The sequence below is a fragment of the Pectinophora gossypiella genome, chromosome 29 (genome assembly GCF_024362695.1).
Source record: "Pectinophora gossypiella chromosome 29, ilPecGoss1.1, whole genome shotgun sequence".
Taxonomy (NCBI): Eukaryota; Metazoa; Arthropoda; class Insecta; order Lepidoptera; family Gelechiidae; genus Pectinophora; species Pectinophora gossypiella.
In genome coordinates, this window is record NC_065432.1 from 4,909,530 (window position 1) to 4,927,488 (window position 17,959).

At 39.1% G+C, this 17,959-nt stretch overlaps 1 protein-coding gene across 2 annotated transcripts in view; it reads right to left on the reverse strand.

The window, feature by feature from the left end:
• Nucleotides 1-17,959, reverse strand: part of LOC126379460 (regulator of G-protein signaling 7) — a 187,503-nt gene that overhangs the window by 115,657 nt on the left and 53,887 nt on the right. The window lies entirely within an intron of this gene.

Genomic DNA, 17,959 nt, shown 5'->3' on the forward strand with positions numbered 1-17,959 from the left:
GAACAAAATAAAATTCGAAAATAAGTCTAATAGTAATCATCATCATCAGCCCATTAACGTCCCCACTGCTGGAGCACGGGCCTTCCCTATGGATGGATAGGGAGATCGGGCCTTAAACCATCACGCGGGCCCAGTGCGGATTGATGGTTATTAACGACTGCTAATGCTACCGGGACCAACGGCTTAACGTGCCTTCCGAAGCACGGAGGAGCTCGAGATGAAAACTTTTTTTTTGTGGTCACCCATCCTATGACCGGCCTTTGCGAAAGTTGCTTTACTTCAACAATCGCAGACCGAGCGCGTTAACCGCTGCGCCACCGAGCTCCGCAATATAAAAATGCTCCCTAATAGTAAAATGAGACTGATATTTGATCTTCTTAGACTCGCTGTTTCTAGATTAGCAATTTATAATTTATGTTTGACCCATTCAAATAACCTATTAATAATGAGGACAAACCGAAGGAACGTTCATAAAGAAAATAAACTTTTGCGCGGGAAAGTCGTCGAAAGAGATTTAACCGAGGAGGTTTTAAGGTTGTATTTTGAAGCGCCCGGCGAGAGTTACTTGTCAGCCTTTTGCAGGGTTACCACATTTGGTCGGCCAAGTAGTGAATGTCATGTCATCCGTGACACATTTAATTCAAATAAAAAAAAAACATCTTACGTACAATGTTCATTGAGGTATATAGTGACTCGACCATTATAGACGGCGATACGGCTCATCTATCACGTTGGTCTAACAGAAAGCTCGGTGAGGTGTGGGTACTTAGTTCATCTTGCTATAGATGTACCTCTAACTAGCCCAAACGAGAATATAGTGGTTAGCTTGTGATTTATGTGAGGTAAATAAGAAATACAAGTAACTTTCTTATACTACATACATACATACATAAACTCACGCCCGTAATCCCTAATGGGGTGGGCAGAGCCACAAGTAATCAAAGACAACTTGCAGCCACTGTTGATACGATGTCGTAAGCTGGATATGATGAACCTTATGGACCTTACCTTTTCTTATATTATAGAATTAATTTAAGAGAATACAAAAAAATATCGAATAATCCTTATTTAATAATAACTTTGTAACTTCCTTATTAGGACAGACCCGATGAGAGCCCTCCGCGCTCCCCATTTGTCTGACCAAGTAGTTAATCGCAGGCAAAATTACCAAAAAGTCGCACCAAAAAATAAATATACTCAATGCTCAATTATTTATTGCATTCCATGTAGTACATATAGGCATAGGAACTAAAATATGGACCCTGTAGGGCACAGAAACATTAAAGGGAAAAGAGAAAAAGTAACCTTATTAATATGAACAAACCAAATGATGAACTTTACAAACAATAAAAAGAAATTAACTTTCAAAAGTATTATCAAATACTTACTAACAGGTGACAACCCTAGTTTTATGCCATATGGGAAATAGCACCCCACTTTCTTTGAAGCTGCATCTCGAACCATCAGTGTAGTGGTTTCCATCTTAGTGTCAACACGCGGCCAAAATGGCCGTACGTAAGTGCGCGTGAAAATTAATAAGTATAAAAATAAAAAGCAAAATTAGCGCGCCAAGTGCCAGTGACGTTTGACAGTTGTGTTTTTTTTTTAACTGAAAACTTTTTAAAAACAAAGTGCTAGTGCGTTGTAAACTTTTTTGTGTTTGGATATTTTATAGTACCCGCGCTGAAATGGTAAGCTTTTTTAGCTTTTTATTCTGTTTCATTTAATATACTTAGATGTTAAAGGAAATGTGCTTGGAAACATAAATATTTAAATTAAAATAAGACTTCTTAGGTCAGTCTTTTGAGGTTATTTTAAAAACAAAAATGAATAATTGTTTTCTTCAACTGAAAAAAGCTTTTTATTGCCATATTTATACTTCTTCTTCTATCGTGTGGGTTGTGAGGTGGAGTACCAACCTCATCAAACCTGGTGTCAGGGTTACTATTGAGCCGCCAAAGGCCCCTGACATGGCTCATGTAACGACTACTTACATCAGTAAGTAGTAACCGGGACCAACGGCTTAACGTTCGGACAATCAGGTGATCAGCCTGTAATGTCCTAACCAAACTAGGGACCACAAAGTAATTTTCGTGATATGTCCCCACCGGGAATCGAACCCGGGACCTCCGGATCGTGAACCCAAAGCTCAACCACTAGACCACGGAGGCCGTTACTAATTTTATACTAATTTCTGTTGATTTTGTTTACATTGGAAACTTTGAGGAAAGTAAATTGAAACAACTTTCAGACGTTTGCCATAAAAGATATCTAATTATACTTTATTGATTGAACTTTTAACACCTTAGAAAGTTCAAATTATTACTTCTTCTATCGTGTGGGTTGTGAGGTGAATTACCGACCTCATCAACCGTGGTTGTCAGCGTTATTGACTCACCAAAGGCACCTGGCACGGCTCATATAACAACTATACTTAATTACATCAGTAAGTAGTAACCGGGACCAACGGATTAACGTGTCTTCCGAAGCACGGATCATGTTGCTTTCAGATAATCATGATCAGCCTGTAACATCCTAACCAAGTCAAGTAGATATCATCATCATCAGTCCATTAACGTCCCAACTGCTGGGGCACGGGCCTTCACTATGGATGGATAGGGAGATCGGGCCTTAAACCATCACGCGGGCCCAGTGCGGATTGATGGTTATTAACGAATGCTAATGCAGCCGGGACCAACGGCTTAACGTGTCTTCCGAAGCACGGAGGAGCTCGAGATGAAAACTTTTTTTTGTGATCACCCATCCTATGACCGGCCTTTGCGAAAGTTGCTTTACTTCAACAATCGCAGACCGAGCTCGTTAACCGCTGCGCCACCGACCTTGGGATCCAACGCTCAAACACTCGATAGAAGACTAAAAAAAAACTATTTTATTTTTTTAAATATTTAGGACTTCACACCGAAAGTGGCTGCATGTTCTCTTTTGAATATTTGTAGCTCTGTCGACCCCATTAAGCATAAAAAAACGTGAGTTTGTAAAAATATACTTTCGCATAGAATTCACCTTTTAAATGACCCTAATACGCCATTAATTAATGACAATATATATGATTATGAACACTTAAAACATCAAAAAAACATTTATCTTCAAAATCGTCATATATTAACATAATTAACCAATAAATTAGTGTTGGAACTAAAACTATTTTTAAATGCAAATAATTATAATTGTGTTTTTATCATTACGAGAATTGGAAAGCTGAAATCTAGACCACATGTAAATATTACGCCTTCAGAATTAGTGTTAATTTGTGATGTACTCACCTATCACGTTGGTCTAACAGAAAGCTCGGTGAGGCTTGGGTGCTTAGTTCATCTTGCGATGTCGTTCGTTATGTAAAAAATGACGATTCAAAGTGTAACTATGTTACCTACTGAATAAAGATATTTTTGAATTTGAATTGAATTTGAATTTGATGGATGTACCTCTGACTACCCCAATTGGGACAGAGTCGAGAACATCAATGCGATATAATCAGGGTGTTAGTGACATCGTAACGAATACTGAGGGGGATGATTCAGACCATGATTCTGAGTTAATATCAAGTGGAATTTTCCATCGCAAAATTAATGACTTTTTTTTAGTTTCTATTCTATACTTTTGCGATAGAAAATTCCATTTGATATTAACTCAGAATAATGAACTGAATCATCCCCCTCAGTACTCGTTACGATGTCAGTGACACCATGTATATTTGCACTAAAGTTTCTTTTCATTAAATAACCATTAAGATCAATCAGCGAACGAAAGTTGGCCTATAGTTTTCTATTGCACTTCCTGGATAAGAACCTACATCCTGTGGTCTAATGGCAGACGTCCCACATACTGAGTCAATGGTGTAAAACTACTCACGGCCATATTACCTAACAGGGCGGGCAGTGCCACAACTCACCAGAAGATAATAACTTTCAGTACATTTTGATTTTGATAGTTCTGAAATATTACTGTAACGGTTACTGCAACATCGCTTCTTTACGCTTCTTTAATGAATTTTTAAATTTCAAATTTTTATTTAATTTTAATTGTATTATAATTATTACAACATCTTATTGTACTGTTTTCTGGCAAATAAACTATTCTATTCTATTATATAAATAGATACAAATAATTAAAAAAAATAAAAAAAATATTTTAAATAATTTAGAGCAATAAGGCCACCCAAATTGTACTGTATTCATGTGTTATGTCTGATTGTTGAAATTTAGTTCTGTGCAATCTAAATATAAAAGGAGAAACTGACTGACTGACATATCAACGCACAGCCTAAACGGCTAAACGTAGGCACTTGAAAGGAAGGGACGTAGCTTAGGTACCGTAGAGGTGCACTAAGAAAGGAATTCCCGGAATTCCCACGGGAACGGGAATTAGCGGGAAAATCCTTTTGTATGAAAAATCTAAACCGCTTAAGTTAGACGCTTGAAATTTGGCATGCAGGTACCTTAGTTAACTTAAAGCTTAGTTGCAACAGGATATTGCAAAATTCCCACGGAAACGGGAGTTAGCGGGAAGAAATATTTGTATGAAAGAATTTAAACTGCATAAGTTAGATGCTTGAAATTTGATATGCACACACAAAGATCTCTCTTTTATAACACGCCACGCGGACGAAGTCGCGGGCAAAAGCTAGTAAAGTATATTTGATTTGATTTGATAATGAATAAGTACATTACATAACATACGCTCACGACTTATTCCAATTCTGGTAGTACTCTCGCTGAAAAAGGTATCTCGCTGGTATGCAAACCGTGTGACGTGTACTGTCAACTTAATTCCGTCGGCTTATTAGCCACTGCAAATTTTTTACAGGGTTATTTTAGATTTGTGCTTAAAATATGTGTTCCATAAATTTTATGCCTGTCGATTATCCGTCCCTTTCCTTTTCGGCGGATAAGAATATGACAGGTATAACTTAAAATAAAATTAGATGGTGTTTACAGGTATTAGCACCATTATCACACTTATTATTGCAATTTTCTTTATTAAAATTCATAAATAAGTTAAGTAAATAGAAAAAAAGAAAACGTTTTATGTCACCTTTAGATTTGTACTTTATCTATAGTAAGTTTAGTACTTAATCAGAATATCATAATTTATCTTTGACCTAGGAAACTGCCCAATTTTATAGACAAAAGAAGCATTTTCAAACACGTTTTGTAAGCTTTGACAGCTTACTGGGGGGTTAAAATTGCCACATCAAAGCAATTCATCTAAGAAAACATTAAATATTGCTATTTGACATTATGTTTGCATTGCGCACTTACTTTTACATGCGCAAATGTCAAATTGCAATATTGCTTTCTTAGATGAATTGCTTCGATGTGGCCATTTTAATCCCCCATGTCTTATTACGAAAGCAAAACATAGTCAAGGGCGGTCTCATGATTGTTACAGACCTTAAAACTATGTCTTTGTTTCGCGAAAATATGTGCTTATTTGGAGATTTCGAATTGAGGGAAATCCATCTTTTTGTCTCACTGCAATTGGAATGCTTTGGAGGTTATACAAATAATGTCATCATCATCACTAATTTTAGAGCCACGCTCTTGTCGGTGTAGCATCCTCTATGCTACTTTTTTACGGAAAAATAGGGCAGTGGTTTCCCTCTTGCCTTTCGCCCCGCAGTACTCTGTCTGACGCGAGTGGGATGGCGCCTAGAGTAGTCTATTTCAAAGCTGTACTAGGACTCCTGTCCTCCGCCTCTAAATAGTCTACTGACGAGAAATTCAAATTCAAAATTAATTTGATTCAGTAGGTAACATAGTTACACTTTGAATCGTCAATTTTTGCGTATCGAACGTCTCATCCGCTTAAAACTACTGCAGCTTCTCACAACCTGTATAGCCGGGGAAAAGAAGATGCAAGAAAAACCTCGACACAGGGCCCTAGACTTTTTTTAAGTGTATAAAATATTGTTATATAATTTAGTAATATTCCATTAATTCATTTCATTTAACGGTGAAGGAAAACATCGTGAGGAAACCCACATTCCCGAGAATTGCGTTTCGGAGGTTTGTTACTATGTAACTTAATCTGTGTTGGGCTGGTTTTCTCTTCGCGGGTTGGAAGGTCAGATAGGCAGTCGCTTCTGTAAAAAACCGGACCTGTCAAGTCTTCAGGTTAGGTAAGCGGACCCTGGGAAAAACGGATTAACTCTAAGGAGATGATGATGATTCGGATGTACATTCCTTGCGTCGGTTTTAACGACATGCACTCTATTTTTTTTTCCTTTCATCCGAGAAGTAAGATTCAATTAAAATTACAGCCACGATCGATTGATTGCTTCAATAAAATTAAGTATTATAAATGTTACGAACCAGTAAACTGCGGTTGAGTTAACCTTAATAGCTCTGAAACGATTTGACCACAGAGTTCTTATTATACAGTGGTCTTGTGGTTCAACGGCTTGGTTCTCAAACGGGCAGCGCCAGTTCGAACTCCGCTACTGGACTTTACCAATAAGTTATTAATTTATCTTAAGTGCAGTCACTAACACTTGCCTCGACCATTATAGACGGCGATACGGCTCACCTATCACGTTGGTCTAACAGAAAGCTCGGTGAGGTGTGCGTGCTTAGTTCATCTTGCGATGCGATTTTTTTTTTAAAGAACGTCTAGGACCCTGTGCCGAGGTTTTTCTTGCAGCTTCTTTTCCCCGGCTATACAGGTTGTTAGAAGCTGCAGTAGTTTTAGGCGAATGAGACGTTCGTTATGTAATTGACGATTCAAAGTGTAACTATGTTACCTACTGAATAAAGATATTTTTGAGTTTGAATTTGATGGATGTGCGTCTGTCTACCCCCGTTGGGATATAGTCGTGAACTTGTGTTATGTTTTTGGTCCATTGGTATCCGAGTGCAACCCACCTGCTTGGGAACTTGCATACAATGGAACATGACTGTGTTCTTAGTGATTGTGGGTCGAGTAGAGTGGGCATTTCACTTGCACGGGTCGATGACTCGGATGACGAGAGAATGTCTCAGGTTTGAATCCCAACCGGGGAATTTATTATGAAGTAGGTTTGACTTCTTTTTATGACCTTTGAAATAAAAAATAATAATCATCATCATCATCAGCCCATTAACGTCCCCACTGCTGGGGCACGGGCCTTCCCTATGGATGGATAGGGAGATCGGGCCTTAAATCATCACGCGGGCCCAGTGCGGATTGATGGTTATTAACGACTGCTAATGCAGCCGGGACCAACGGCTTAACGTGCCTTCCGAAGCACGGAGGAGCTCGAGATGAAAACTTTTTTTTTGTGGTCACCCATCCTATGACCGGCCTTTGCGAAAGTTGCTTAACTTCGACAATCGCAGACCGAGCGCGTTTACCGCGGCGCCACCGAGCTCCATAAAAAAAAAGTTTATTCAGGTAAAAATTACGACACACATACACATTTACAACATTAAAATATACACACATTATCTGAAATGAATGACTGAATTATGTGGTGTTGGAGGAGGATGGAAAGAATAAGTTGGACTGAAAGAGTTACTAATGCACTTGTTAGAATGCTCTAACCCGCTGTTTTATATTTGTACAAAATTTTCCCAAAGGTTGCCTGGAAGAAATTGCTCCATGAGCAATAAGGCCGCCTGTTGTGCTTGTCTGTATATGCTGTCCTTATATCTGTATTTTGTGTCCATTGTGCACAATAAAGTATTTTATCTATCTATCTAATGAGGAAGCGCTAGTAAGAATAAGGGAAAGGAGGCAAATATTAAAAGTTATTGAGGACAGAAGAGGCAAGATGATTGGACACTTAATCTTCTTCTATCGTGTGGGTTGTGAGGTGGATTACCAAGCTCATCGTCTCTGGTGTCAGGGTTATGATTGAGCCGCCAAAGGCCCCTGGCATGACTCATGTAACGACTACTAACTTACATCAGTAAGTAGTAACCCGCAGACAACATTAACTACTTGGCCCGACAATTAGTGAGCGCGGAGAACCCTCATCAGAGATTCCTATCTGAATTATGGATAAAAAAAATTGAAATTTTTACTCAAGATTTTTTTCACAGAGAAACTTTCACTCTTCTCACCCCATCAGCAACAACAAGTCAGTCGATTACATAAGATCACTAAATCTTTTAAGGGGCAATGTATACGTTTTTACAATAAGATTCCCATTGACATTCAGAATTTGCCTTTCAACTGTTTTAAGACAGTAGTTAAACAGAAACTTTACAAAAAAGGTTATTATAAAGTTAGTGATTATTTAGAAGATATGAACGCATGGGATTTACTGTCTGAGAACTGATATTAGGCAGCTAAATTACTCAATTGTATACCAATATTTTGTTTAATTTTATTTTTTTAAAGAACGTCTAGGGTCCTGTGCCGAGGTTTTTCTTGCAGCTTCTTTTCCCCGGCTATACAGGTTGTGAGAAGCTGCAGTAGTTTTAGGCGGATGAGACGTTCTTTATGTAAAAATTGACGATTCAAAGTGTAACTATGTTACCTACTGAATAAAGATATTTTTGAATTTGAATAACGGACGTGAGTTTATGTATTGATTATTATATTACATAACAGCGGAAGATTTCATCCTGTCCGTCTGTCCGTCATATCGTCTAAAACTTGCTCGACGGTATTAGAAAGTGGTCTTATGAAAGTGAGTGTTCATACTAAGCTTAAATTGATTTAAGTTTGGGTCTTGTACAGTCATGAGCAATATAATGTACCCACTTAAGGACTCTGTCGCACTAACATATTCAACATTTAGTGAGACTTACAGTTCAATTTGTCAAAAAAGTTAATGTGACATGGTACCAAAGTGTATACATATTAATGCTCGTGACCGTACTTGGTTCAAAATAAATTATGTACGACCTTAACGATTACTTAACGACCTCCGTGGTCCAGTGGTTGAGCGTTGGGCTCCGGAGGTCCCGGGTTCGATTCCCGGTGGGGACATATCACAAAAATAACTTTGTGGTCCCTAGTTTGGTTGGGACATCACAGGCTGATCACCTGATTGTCCGAAAGTAAGATGATCCGTGCTTCGGAAGGCACGTTAAGCCGTTGGTCCCGGTTACTATTTACTGATGTAAGTAAGTAGTCGTTATATGAGCCATGTCAGGGGCCTTTGGCGGCTCAATAGTAACCCTGACACCAGGGTTGATGAGGTTGGTACCTTCACCTCACAGCCCACACGATAGAAGAAGATAAATTATGAAATTCTGATTACCTACTAATAAAGACAGATCTAAAACTAACGAAAATCATTTTTTCTTTTTTCTATTTAACTTATTTAAGAATTTTAATCAATCCACATTCCTAAGAAACGCATTATCGGTATGTGACCTAACCTGTATTGGGCTGGTTTTTCCTTTTGTATAGAATGATGTTGCTACCTATATTGCTTCTCTTTATTTTGATCAGACTAATAATGGGTGGAAGATGTAATTGTGTCTAGGTGTAATAACAAGGGTCATCATTTATACCCAAAAACAAAGATAAAAGATACATAATGTCTGTTATCTCGGAGGAGGAGCTCGGTGGCGCAGCGGTAAACGCGCTCGGTCTGCGATTGTTGAAGTTAAGCAACTTTCGCAAAGGCCGATCATAGGATGGGTGACCACAAAAAAAAAGTTTTCATCTCGAGCTCCTCCGTGCTTCGGAAGGCACGTTCAGCCGTTGGTCCCGGCTGCATTAGCAGTCGTTAATAACCACCAATCCGCACTGGGCCCGCGTGATGGTTTAAGGCCCGATCTCCCTATCCATCCATAGGGAAGGCCCGTGCCCCAGCAGTGGGGACGTTAATGGGCTGGTGATGAATGTCTGTTATCCATGAAATTAGAAGTTTAAACGAAGAAAAAACTTAACAACGCCATCTATCGTGTTTTTGGGAAACGCCGATTGAAAAATCCCTCGTTTGGGATAATATTCGTGAGCCTTTGTCTTGTTGTAAATTCAAAATACGATCAGGAACAAGTCATAAACAAGAGTTTTTTGGCTCTCCCGAAAAGTAGTGAAAAATGAGATACGCCAATTGCCGAGAGACGTAATGTAAAGTACTTAATAAAATCTATGAATTATGTATGTATGGAGTATGTGTGTCAATTATTATTTTATGTATGTCTGTGTTAAATAAAAACTAAGCGAAAGTTGAAGAATGTAACGTGCAAATTTAAAAAAAACTAATTAATTTTAGCATATGCTCATTAAGCCATTTATTACCTACTTATTTTCAAACTTCCTAAGGAATTGATCGATGCTTTCGATATGTGGTGTTGGCGTAGGTTGCTACTAGTGATGTTCCGAATATCCGTCGTAGGTTGCTACTAGTGATGTTCCGAATATCCGTATCCGCGGATATCCGAGATAAAAGAAAAATCCGTATCCGTATCCGTGTCCGTTACTTTTCACGCGGATCTTTTTCAGGTGATTAAGTAGAATTATTAAATAAAAAACTATAAAATTCCACAGTGTCACACTAAACCATAACCAAAACAAAAGTACTACCCGCGCAATGCAAGTTAAAACGTGTCCTGCCTGACGTTGCGGCGAGCGAAGACGTCTACTATCGTTTCAAGGTCGCGGGCGCCGACACCAATCGAATAATATCGAATAAGAAAATAAAGATCCGTATCTGTATCCGCGGATCTTTACACTGAATATCCGTATTCAGATCCGTATCCGCGGATATATATTTTTAACGATCCGGCACATCACTAGTTGCTACGCATACCTTGGACTGCGATGCGTACGAATGAGTCCATATTAAAAGAGCTCAAGATCACGACGCGGCTCTCCTCAATATGCCGGAATCGTGCCCTAAGCTTATTCGGACATATTATACGGTCTCCGAAGCACAGTCTGGAGAAGCAGATCATCGTTGGGCGAATGGATGACAAACGTGCGCGAGGAAGGGCGCCTACGAGGTGGTCTGACATCGTGAAGAAGACGGTGGGCGGCATACAGAGGGCGGTCCACGCAGCATATAGCCGTACCGAGTGGAAAACCATAACCTCATCGCGATCCTCAACAGTGAGGGAACGACGAAGAAGAAGAAGGAATTAATCATTGGTATAGACCTGAGTTGGTTTTAAACCTGCGACCTCATATTGAAACCCAAGCGTTCGTTCAACTGGGCAACCACAGTTCATATGTTACGCCATAAACATATAACGCTGTAAAACCAATTAATAACTAATTACTAATGGTTTAGCATGACGGATGGATACCTTTCGAAACAGTTAGCATAGTTAAGGCTGTAACACACACGAGTAGCGTGTCCGGTGTACTCGGCGCGGGCGCAGTGAGAAAGCCTTTCTTTACGATAGGGTTGCCAATGTGCCATAGATAAAAAAAATATGCTAAAAATTGAGAATCGTTTTTCGTTTTAAAGGAGACGCATTTACCTTATACTTAATAGGATTATGTAATGTAATAACACAACATAAGCTCACAACTATATCCCAATTGGGGTAGTCAGAGGTACATCCATCGCAAGATGAACTAAGTACCCACACCTCACCGATCTTTCTGTTAAACCAAAGTGATAGGTGAGCCGTATCGCCGTCTATAATGGTCGAGACAACTGTGTTAGTGGAAACTGCACTTGAGATAAATTTTTCTTCTTATCCTGTTGGTTGTGAGGTGGAATACCAACCTCATCAACCCTGGTGTCAAGGTTACTATTGAGCCGCCAAAGGCCCCTGACATGGCTCATGTAACGACTACTTACATCAGTAAGTAGTAACTGGGACCAACGACTTAACGTGCCTTCCGAAGCACGGATCATCTTCTCGACAATCAGGTGATCAGCCTATAATGTCCTAATCAACTAAGTAGATAAGTATCACAAAGTTATTTTTCTGATGTCCCCACCGGGATTTGAACCCGGAACCTTGGGATCCAAAGCTCAACCACCCGATAAAAGACTAAAAAAAAACTTTTTACTTTTTTATTTTAAAAAAAAAAATAAAAAAATAAAAAAAAAAATTTTTTTTTTATTACGGGTAACTTAGACCCAGGTTGTTAGTAACAATGATTTCTTACTCACTAATATTAGTATTACATAGATACACAATACACACACATACACAATACCCAAATACCCAATACCCAAATTAAAGAAGAGCCTGTAATGTCGTAACCAAACTATCCAAATAAATGTGATATTTCCCCTAACTAGCCTAACACTCAACCACTGGACCATGAAGGCCGTTATTGGCAGCCCTATAACTAAACTTGAAACGTCAAAAGTCAAAAGGTGAAAGCCACTTGTCAATGAATATACATATTTGCAGACATGACGTGTTACTTCATTGTGCCTAATTGTTGTTTGGTCAGGAGAAACTCTGAGAGGCTTGTTCCGTGCGTAGCTAATACTATGCGTGATGTAACAATGTTTAATATAAGTAGCAGTGTTTATGTGTTTTCCTACCTAACCCTAATCTTGTCTTTACTTCTTTTGGTGTGTGAATGTGGTCCTGTAGTTTATACGGGTCTGCATTTATACATTTACAATATCACACGCTGATCACCTAGTGGGCTCTATACACCCGATCCCAAGATGTTATCGTAGGGCTAGTTGGTAACACACATACTCACACATACACACATACATAACATACGCACTCAGCGCTCTTAGACACACATCTATCTGCAAACAAACAACTCAAAATTACTTAAGTAAGGTATATGACCAGTACGCATAATGTTTTTATTTTAATAGCACAGAGTCTGTTGCTGATAATTGATTTGTTATTAGTTTAAGTTTTTTGTATTATTTTTTAGGGGTCTGGCTGAAAATCGGCGTCGTATTGTCCCTCATGTGGGTCGATACGACATTAGCCGAGCTAGTACCCTTTTTAGTTTTAAGTCTTACATTTCATATATGTTCAAATTTTAATATTAAGAAATTTATGTAACGTCTTAAACCTAAATAAAGATTCTATCTATCTATCTATTGGATGTTTAACATAACACCACGCCTTTATCTTTCCGAATAAGATTGGCTATATAAGCCACATGAGAGCACATGAACGTCGGAGTTGAAGCAGTCGCCGTAGCCGAAATCGGCTGGATCACATCATCATCATCATCAAGTTTCAATTCATCATCATCCCCCTAGCATTATCCCGTTTTTTGCGGTGTCCTTACCTAACCTAAAGATTTAACAGGTCCGGTTTTTTGCACAAGCGACTGCCTATCTGACCTTCCAACCCGCGAAGGGAAAACCAGCCCAATACAGGTTAGGTCACACACGAAATCACCCCTAGAGAGATTAAAATGGCTACATCGAAGCAATTCATCTAAGGAAGCAATGTTGCAAATTGACATTTGCGCATACAAAAGTAAGTGCGCAATGCAAACAATAGGCTAGTTTCCAACTAGTCAAATCAGTTACTTTTTACTAAACGTCAAAACACGAAATTACTATGGAATTTGTTTGAAAAAGCACACTGTGACGTCATAGAAAAACGTGATAAAATGTCGGACTTATTATTACGTTTTTCTTATTTAAAATTCATAAATGAGTTAAATTGAAAAAAGAAAACTTTTTTCGTTACTTTTAGATGTGTCTTTATTTAGTAATCAGAATTTCATAATTTATCTTGAACCTAGTACACGACCCAATTGCTTCGATGTGGCCATTTTAACCCCCTATTGAGGTATTTTCCACATTATGATTAATAATTACGGGACTCGTTTTAAGTTTACGCGGTTATTATCATAATTAAAGCACATAATAACGGGTTCTTACCGCGTTTAAATGGGGATATGAGACTCCCATATCCCCATTTAAACGCGGTAAGAACCCGTTATTATGTGCTTTAATTACGGGACTCGTGTTCCAGAGTCTGATGTCAGCAATGCTTACCGGTATGTTCAAACATAAGCATTACTTTCTTTGATTCACTGATTCCTTATTCTATAAAAAAAAAAGATAAAGATAATTTACTACTACGAAAATTTTTTGTTTTGTTTTGTGTTATAAGTGGAGAAATAAACCTTTTCATTATTATTTGTATGTCCTTATCTCGGGCCTACGGAGTCCCGGACTTTTGAAAGGCGTGCGTGGGGCCGAAGCCAACACGTAGAGGCCCCTTAAGACAGTTTAATCTAAATGTGGTGTGACATTATTAATTTTTATTATTTGCTTAAACATGAGTAATATAAATACAGACCTCCGACCGACCTCCGTGGTCCAGTGGTTGAGCGTTGGGCTCACGATCCGGAGGTTCTGGGTTCGATTCCCGGTGGGGACATATCACAAAAAAAAATACTTTGTGGTCCCTAGTTTGGTTAGGACATTACAGGCTGATCACCTGCTTGTCCGAAAGTAAGATGATCCGTGCTTCGGAAGGCACGTTAAGCCGTTGGTCCCGGTTACTACTTACTGATGTAAGAAAGTAGTCGTTACATGAGCCATGTCAGGGGCCTTTGGCGGCTCAATAGTAACCCTGACACCAGGGTTGACGAGGTTGGTACTCCACCTCACAACCCACACGATAGAAGAAGAAGAAGAAGAATACAGATGACAGTGTTCACATTATAAGCTTGCGGCGCACAAAATTTTAGGTACCAAGTATATTATCTATATATAAAAAAAAATGAAAAAGTTAAAGGTTTTAAGCCTACAACAGAAAATATCTGCGGTTTTAACACCTCCATGCTAAGTGGTGTGACGCAACACCGGAAGATTTCAACTGTTTTAAACTTGAATGGGACGAAAAGAAACCGCGGTTTGTTAGTTATGTGAAAAGACCCACTTTCAACACACTGCCGCGGTGTGAAAATTGATTTTGTTGTATTTGAATGACAAATGTGTGACCTACAAAAAAAATCTACTGTAACATGTCACTTTGTGGTTGTATGAAGTCAAAAGAATACAGAGTGTTAGTGACATCGTAACGAATAGTAACGGGCATGATAGAATCTTCTCTCTACTTATCGTGTGATCCCCAGTTTGGTTAGGACATTACATGCTGATCACCTGATTGTCCGAAAGTAAGATGATCCACGGGCACGTTAAGCCGTTGGTCCCGATTACTACTTACTGATGTAAGTCAGTAATCGTTACATGAGCCATGTCAGGGGCCTTTGGCGGCTTAATAACCCTGACACCAGGGTTGATCAGGCCGGTATTCCACCTCACAACCCACACGATGAGAAGAAGAATCTTTCCATGCCCATACCATCAATCACAAACCATTACGACACAAAAATCTCAGTAATTACTAACCTGCCTACCCTGTTGTTACGTCATCGTGAAGGTCGGCGAGAGTCGTGTTAAAGGTAAAGGTTCAGCTTTCTTGTAGAAAGTAAAACCAGTCAGAGAGTTGGCTTGTTTTGCAGAAGCGACAGTGCGTTGATCTGTTGATTGCGTTTGTACTTTGTACCTACAGGCTCTCTATGAGGGAATGCAATCCCGATCGAATCCCGAGATCGGGATCCCGCGTCTATTTTTTCGGGATCAATCCCGATGCATAATACGACGGGATCCCATTCGAGATTGACGGGATTGGGCGAATCTCCTTGAGTTATACTTTTTGTTTTGATTATGCTGATTTCCAAAGAAAACTTAATTATTTAGTTAGTAAGTAATATTGAAGAGTAAAGGTTTTTGTTTTCTTTCAAAAAATATTTTGTTTTAATTAACCTCACTATCACAAACAAGCAGGTTTCATCGTTTTCAGACATCCTAACTTTACATATTTTTATGAACTAGACGAGATCCCGGAAATTTCAGGATCTCGTGGGATTGATATTTCCAATTCCGCGGGATCTCGAATTTGCGGTCTCGACTCGGGATTGCATTCTCTACTCTCTATTGTGTGGGTTGTGAGGTGGATGACCAACCTCATCAACCCTGGTGTCAGGGTTTATTATTGAGCCGCCAAAGGCTCATGACAATGTAACGATTACTCGCTCACCTCAGTAAGTAAGTAGTAACCGGGACCAACGGCAACGTGCCTTCCGAAGCACGGATCATCTTACTTATGGACAATCAGGTGATCAGCCTGTAATGTCCTAACCAAACTAGGGATCACAAAGTGATTTTTGTGATATGTCCCCACCGGGATTCGAACCCAGGACCTGCATCGTGAGCCCAACGCTCAACCAGTGGACCACGAAGGCAGTTCTCTCTACGTTTCTACTCTATGATCAAAATTTAAAGTCTAAAATTAAAATAAAACTCACCTAAAATGGCGAAGAAAGCAAAACAAGTTTGTCTTATTAATAAAACACGAGTTTCTATGGAAATTGTTGATCAATATGAGCTTTTCCGTTACGTAAACAATGCCCCCAATTATTTTAAGTTATACCCGTCATTTTCTTATCCGCCGAAAACGAAAGGGACGGACGATTGTCAACAAGTTAATCTTAAAACGAATGAATAACCCGGGCGAATAAAGTAGGCAGTTTGACGTGCTGTCTACTCAATTCCGTCGGGTTATTGGCTGATGTAAAATTTGTAGACGGTTGTTTTAGATTTCTGCTTAAAATTGACGTGTGTTCCATAAATTTTATGCTTGCCGATTACCCGTCCCTTTCCTTTTCGGCGGATAAGAAAATGACAAGTATAACTTAAAATAAAATTAGATGGTGTTTACAGGAATTAGGACCATTACAGTCATGAGCAATATAATGTACCCACTCTAGGACTCTGTCGCACTAACATATTTGACATTTAGTGAAACTTACAGTTCAATTTGTCAAAAAAGTTAATGTGACATGGTACCAAAGTGACCGTACCTAGCTAAATTTAAACCAAAAGTGTAACACTTAAACCTGTTAAACAAGTTTTACACAGCGCTATGCCCTAGGGGACTGAGCAGGTGGTTCACACACCATAATATCAATACAACCTGCGTACTTTCACTCAAGGAATGTTACCTGGTGACATTAAGACACTGCGTTTAGTGTGGGGAACTTTCGGATGTTATATAAACAAAATCAAATCGATCAAGGGCCTATTTCATAAGTACCTATAAATGAATTTTTGAACTTTTATTTGCATGCGAATAATAGTTAGCAGGTCTAGAGATTCTGTGAATACCATATTGTGACTCTGTACCTACCTATCCTAAGGGAATATATGATTTCTGATTTCTGAAAGAGCATTCCGTCTTAACATAACATGATATGGTTTGTACCCGCAATCTTGCAATTTTTACATTTTTCCTCGCCTTATGGTTGTCTGGGAGAAATCGCTTTAAGCGATAAGGCCGCCATTTTCCATGTACTTAGTTAAGAGTCAGTTGAGAGGTTGTAATTATTTATTTTTATTTTGATGCAATATACTGTATTTGTATTGTATTGTAACAAAAGAGAAATAGAATACACAAATGGCGGCCTTATTGCTAAGTAGCAATCTTTCCCAGGCAACATTTGAGGAGATATTTATAGTCATAAGGTCTTACGACTCTAAATCAACTGTCTCGTGAAGACAGACAAACATACACACCTGTAACTATAGACCGGCGCCCGCGCCGATCAATGAAACCTGTTTTTACTTTCACTTGGATAATGTAGTGTGACACCTGATGTAGCTCGTTTGAGAAGACCTTCACACACACATCACACACACACGCACACACACACATCACACACACACGCACACACACACAGTTTGTGTGGGAAGACTCACAATTCCGGCGGCAGTTAATATCATTTGAGACCACTTATAATAAGTCACACTTATAGTAAGTTATAACAAGTAACGTCCGTGGTCCAGTGGTTGAGCATCGGGCTCACGATCCGGAGGCCCCGGGTTCGAATCCCGGTGGGGTCATATCACAAAAATCACTTTGTGATCCCTAGTTTGGTTAGGACATTACAGGCTGATCACCTGATTGTCTGAAAGTAAGATGATCCGTGCTTCGGAAGGCACGTTAAGCCGTTGGTCCCGGTCACTATATATACTTACTGATGTAAGTAAGTAGTCGTTACATGAGCCACAAAGTAATTTTTGTGACAT